We start from the raw sequence: 6,000 nt of genomic DNA, 5'->3' as shown, positions 1-6,000 counted from the left end.
TGTAGTCCGCCCCTTTTCTGATATACGTATGATGTATTGGAGGGTGGTTTGGGCTACACCCCTTCTGTGATGTACGTATGATATATGGAGGGGTGGGCTGTTCAAAAGTCTATATAAGGGCTTGCACACCTTTGTCCTGGGTCCCTCCTGCCTCCTGTGTGGCAGTGAGCACCCTGTTGCAGCAATTAATAAAGATCAGGCTTATAGCTGCTTTGCTTTTGTATATCCTGGTCTGGTCTGTGTTCATTTTCTGACCGGTTTGAGCCTTAAAAGATACTCTCTCTGAAGGTCCAGTCTTCCTTAAGAAGCTGAACCCCTTGAAGGGACCCCTCAATATTCTTGTTTCACTCCAACTCCTGGACGCATCTTGGGGTGCCCCTCACCTCCTCATCTGACCAGTCCCTGACAGCTGCTTATTCATTTCAAGCATTTTTAAATTGAAGTTTTCCATATTTGCATGGAGCTGCTGCCCCCCCCCCATTGGGCTCTTTTAAGCATGACAGCCATTTTGTGCTCACAGCAGCCATCGTGTCACCGGCGCCCACAGACTCTCAGGATCCCAAAAGTGCGCACAGACCCCAAACACATTGGCGGACACTGTCTGAAGTCACTCTTTTGGAGACCAGGCTCGGGAATCTGTTGTGATCTTGAAAGAATTAATATTCAGAGCAACTTGAGCACAACAAAACGTACTTTTGCAACACCTGGAGGAAGTTTTCTCCCCTTTCCTGCCCACTTTTCGTTTCCTTGGCCTATGTTAACTTGCGCTAAAAATTCATCAAAACCCATTAAGCCAGTGGTGTCCAATCTGTTTTCAGAGAGAGCCAGATTTGATGAAGTGAAGGGCTGACCAAAGTTGACCTTTTTTAAGTATTGAAGTTGAGGTTTTTAGGATTTTACCCCAGGAAATAAGCTGCCACAGGAACCGGATTAAACTGACTGGAGGGCCGAATTAGGCCCCTGAAACGGACTTTGGGCATGCCTGCATTAAACCGTGTGTCCTTGCAGTTTGGTGTCGAGTCATGTTGTCCAATATCTTTGGTTCTAGTAGGGTCATTATTAAAAGTCCATAAAATAGATTTGGCGGGGAATGGCGTTAAATAGTAGTAGTAATCATCATCATCATCGTCATCACACCTAAAAGTCTCTAGGCGCGGGAACTCCAGTTGACCGTTAAGAGTAGTTATTACTTTCGGTCACAAGCAGCCAACTGGAGGAGGGTGGGTTTTACTTCGTTTTCCCACGAGAGGGCCCCTCCTTCCTGCGAAGCCCCTCTCGGGCTCCCTGCCCAAGGCGAGCTCCCTTCCTGGCAAGCCGCGCAGCGGGGTCGGCTTGGGCCGGTTTTGAATGGAGGGAGCGCAGGGGCGATGCGGGTGTCGGGAGCAGCCAGCCTCGGCCAGCACTGCAGACCCATGAAAGCGAGCGGTTCCCTGGGTCTCGGCTTGGTTAGCAGCGGAGAAATCCTTCCCGGGGCGGCAACACGGCCGGAGAGCCCCCGGAGGAGGAGGAGGAGGGCAGCAGCCTCCAGCGGAGCCGGCAGGAATTGCGCCGCCCTCTCCGCCTCCGTCGCAGTCCCTCGCCTGGCTTCCTGGCCTAGTGGCGCGCGGCCGCGGGAAGGCAACCCTGACTGAGGTGAGCTCGGCGGGGCGCGGGGCGCCGGCTGGGGGGGGGGGAGGCTCCCGCCGCTCGTCACGGGGCGCGGCGCCCGCTTTAGGGCGCGGCCTGCACCATCTTCTTTGTGTCAGCCTCCGTTTCCCCCTCGCAGCTTGGCGGAGCCGAGGCGGCTTGCGAGCGGCCTGGCGTAGCTGTCTTTCTCCCTCCCTCCCTCCTCTTCCTCCCCCCATAGGCCGCCCTTGACTTTGGGCCTCCGAGGCCTCGCCTTTGTCTCCTGCCGGGGTTGAGGGGCAGCGGCGGGAGGGCGCCGTCGCCGCCTTCTCGGTGCGGGAGAGCGGCCTTGGGAGCCGCCTTCCTTAAACCCCGCTGCCCGCGCCGAAGGGGCGCGAAGGAGGCCGCGGCGCTTGCGGGGTCTTCGGACTGGGCTCGGTCCCTTTGCTGCCCCTGAGGAGGGTCGCTCGCTTCCCGAGGCTGTGCGTTTATTTGAAGGGGCCTCTTGCTTCGCCCGGCATCGGCACCGCTAAAAACCAGGTAAAAACTTCCTCGAAACCCAGAGGAAGAGACCCGTGGCTCCCTTTGCCAGCCTAGTTCGGGCACAAAACAAGTCTTGAGGTTCGGAAAACCGTATGATCGAAAGACTCGCTTTGGGGTAACATCTTCAAGCTGGCAGAGGCACCGGCTCCTCTAAAATCAGGATTTGAGCCCCCAGCTCAATAAAATAGGGAAGTATGTAAAGCCCGTACTTAGAAAAGAACGCGGTAGCGGCCTATTTTTCCTTTGCTCAAATTATTTTTCATCTCTCATTCTTGGTGGGCAGGTACTTTTCCCCGTACGTTATCAGTAACTGTTACTTAGATAAATTAAACTTACATGCTTACATATGGAAAGTAGGAAAGAAAGTATTCTGTCCTGAGAAGACCGTATCTGTGCAGGCCTGGATTTATTTATTTTTGTTTTTATTTTTGGTGGATGAGGAACGCCTGCCTGTCATTCAGAGCAGAAACTCCCAAAGGGTTGTGAGATAAAGGCTTCTGTGAACCTCCCCCAAGGGGTGCTGCCTGGTATACCCCTGCATGGCTTGGCTGTGTTCGCCCCCTTTCAGTCAGTGTCCTCTGGACAAGTCGTTTTTTCTGCGTCTATATCCACAGAATGCAATTCAGTCAGTCTTGACATGGACACAGCAAAATTGCATGATTAACAATCTTCTACTTATCTGCATGAGAACTGGGTTATCTGCATTTTTCAGTTTTTTTCTTCTACTAATCAGATGATGGTCAGAGCAGTGATTTCTAGAAACAAGGTGAAAGCTTCTCTTGGAGCACAGAATTCATAGCTAAGGGGAAACCTTTTTACATATTAGAGTGAAACATGTTTCCAATATTAATTCAGATAACTGCTTCAGCCTTCAAAAGTCTAAAAATATTGATCTTGCATTTTGGCAGGTTTCCCCCTTTATGCTAGAGAGGGGTGAGGAATGCAGCTTGCTGTGTATAGACCAGTGAGCAAGCTTTGGGAAAGATGGCCTGAGCTCAGTGGCTAAACTGCTGACAATTTGGAAGTGCTATCAGTAGGTAGAAGTGAAATTGCTGGTGGCTAGCAAGCACAGGGATACTTCATGAGAGACAGTACGTTCTGCTTCCAAAGTTTCCCAGGTCTCTTTTCCTATATGCATATAGAAAAAGTGTTACTCTGAATGCTATATGCACGTGCATTGAAGAGTGTAACTTTCTTCTGTTCATATTATTACTAAATTGGAAATCAAAGTGTGGGTTACTTATATCACCACTCGAGGCTTTAAAATTATGGAATAGACTAGCATAGCGATGAGGGGCAGTGATAGAAACAGTAGTTTGGAGCATGAAATGCTTTGTTGTTTCCAGATCTATTAAGTTTTCTTCTAAGGACATCTAGGATGCTTATTACAGATGTACAGTATTCAACAAATAGTAGTATCTTTACATCTGCCATATCATGGCAACAGTTCACATGAATTTTTACAATGAAGTGTTCATGTTCCTAGATCCTCTCATGCCCCTCTTTTTATCCATATTTCTAAAACAGTGCAGGTGCTTCATATGTGGTAGTTGTCCTAATGTGTCCTTGTTTTTGTGAACACGTGTTGCAATGAAATATGTGTATTATCCCTTTCAGTTTCCATACGCCCTAGAAAAATGTTCCAGAAAAAATGCTCACATTTTGTGACATTTCAAGCAGTATAGGGCATATTTCACGCAAAGTAACTAACTATAAACATATTTTCTATCTGTTTAACATCAACAATAAAAATGGGTTTTTGGATAACTAAAATGCCTCCACAAGAGCCCTGACATCATCTTCAAACACTTTTTATGCACTTGGATTTGGTCGTGACTGTGTATGTCTTTCTTCCCACTTTGATGCTGTACATCCTTGAGTTCTTCTAGCATTCTTGCAGTGTAGCTGCCATTCAACATCTAAGGATTGATGGATATTCAACCAGTCTGACCACTTCTCTCCACAGAAGGCTGAGAATGTTTGCTTTCCCTTTTGTATTGTGAATTTTCCAGCATTAGATGCCAGTGAAACATCTGAATGCTTTAAAAAAAAAAAGGTTTTTATTAAATATTTTCATTGGTTACAAAATTACATACATCATCTCAATCTTCAGATCATAATGTACTTTCTACAGATTAGTCATATTTGATGTGAGACTTTAATGTTGTATGCAGTATAAGGTTGGGGGAAGAGAGGGGGTAGTAAACTTTCATTCTTTTACATAGTATATGTGTGAGGTTTCTGCGTCAGCTTTGTGTGGGTAGGTTATCTTTATTCATTTATTGGTTTTCACTGGCATTGAGAGAGGCTGGGGGGCCCAGGGCATGGATGGTTGCCTTCAGTTGGCTGCAGTGAGTTTTGTTTGCATGTATGGGGGGCGCGCGGAGATGAATTGTTGGGTAAAGTTAGCCATATTGATTTGTATGCTGTCAGTGAGTTCTTCTTGTTGCTTTGTTGGGCTGTGTGTGTAATAAAGGGGAGCCACACCGGGCTGAAGGTGTCCTCTTTTATTTGTCCCCAGGTCAATTTCAGTTTGTTGGTTAGCTTTTCTAGTAAGGCTGATTTCCATACAGTTTGGTACCAGTGGTTCATGTTCAGATCCTTCTCTAGGTGACATTTTGCTTTCCTCATATTTAGGTACTTCCTTAATTCATATAGCTGCCCCATGGCTGAAGTACTCTAGGAAGCCAGTGTGGTGCAATGTTAAAAACTGGGATGGAAAAGCTATTTGCCACATGGCTTCTGGAACCTGGATTACAGGTGCAAAAACCGAATGGCTAGTTGCCTTTTTTCCCCCTTCAGTGCAATGACACTTTCTATTTCTTTTTTCATAGAGAATTTATTTGGTTCTTTTTGCAGTTTGTGGTACTTGGAGGATCGTAACCAGCCATAGCAAAACAGGTCATATAGAGAGCACAGTGTAACTTAAATTTAGGCATGTATAGGAAGTAATACCCAGTGAACTTCATGGCTGAGTGGGGATTTGAACTCTGGTCTCCCAGGTCCTATTCTTCCAGACACTCTAACCATTACACCACACTGGATCTCACTGGGGAAAACCTTTTTCTTTCAGTTTGCAAAACCACAGCTTCTGTGATAGGTGGAGCTACCAGTGAGGAACATTGTCTCATTCTGTCCATTCATGCCTACATAGCGTGATTACCGTTATTTTCAAGGTTCTAAGGTTTTTATTTCTGTAAAGAAAAGTACTTCCCTTAAATGGTGCAGGAACACTCATGCAAATCTTTAAAAAATAATAATAAGGTGATGCACCACCATTTCTAAAAATAAATAAATCCTGCATTATGATATCCTTTAAGACAGGCGTGTCCAACTCCCAAGAGACTGTGATCTGTGAGCTTTTGGGGAGGGGGCAGAGTTGTCGAGCTGAGAACTAACAATAGATGCAACGGAGGAGGGCAGGGCGGAGAATTTTTTTTCTATAGTTTTTTAAAACACAGGATCAAAAAGCATCCCTGTGGATCTACCTGTCGATCACGGTCAACCGGTTGGACATCGCTGCTTTAAGAGATGTGGTGACCACAATTGCACATAGTATTCCGAGTTCAGCTGCCATGTCCTTCTTTTTTCCAGTTCTGTTTTCAATCCTTTCCCTAATGATCCCTAAAATATAATTCCTCCATTTTACTGCTGCCACAACCTTGGTCAGTGTCTTAATTGAGCTATCCACTCAAGATCCCTTAGATCTTGGTTCTTGGTCAGTCACCAACAGCTCAGACCACAATAGCATATATGTAGTGTTAGGATATTTTGCCCCAGCATATTTCACTTTGCACTTTTTAACACTGAATCAGATTTATCATTTTAATGCTCATTCACCCCTTTTGGAGT

The 6,000-nt window shown here is 46.2% G+C and overlaps 1 protein-coding gene across 1 annotated transcript in view; it reads left to right on the top strand.

Annotated features, from left to right (window-relative positions):
- The first annotated feature begins 1,974 nt into the window (after positions 1-1,974).
- FAM193A (family with sequence similarity 193 member A) overlaps positions 1,975-6,000 on the top strand; it is a 56,565-nt gene continuing 52,539 nt past the window's right edge. The window contains exon 1 of the mRNA XM_081015139.1: positions 1,975-2,145. The gene's annotated coding sequence lies outside the window, so the exon portion shown is untranslated. The remainder of the gene's footprint in view (positions 2,146-6,000) is intronic.

The sequence above is a fragment of the Podarcis pityusensis genome (assembly GCF_964106645.2).
Source record: "Podarcis pityusensis genome assembly, chromosome: 7".
Taxonomy (NCBI): Eukaryota; Metazoa; Chordata; class Lepidosauria; order Squamata; family Lacertidae; genus Podarcis; species Podarcis pityusensis.
The sequence above is the reverse complement of the archived record's forward strand: the minus strand, read 5'-3'. Positions and strand labels throughout refer to the sequence as shown.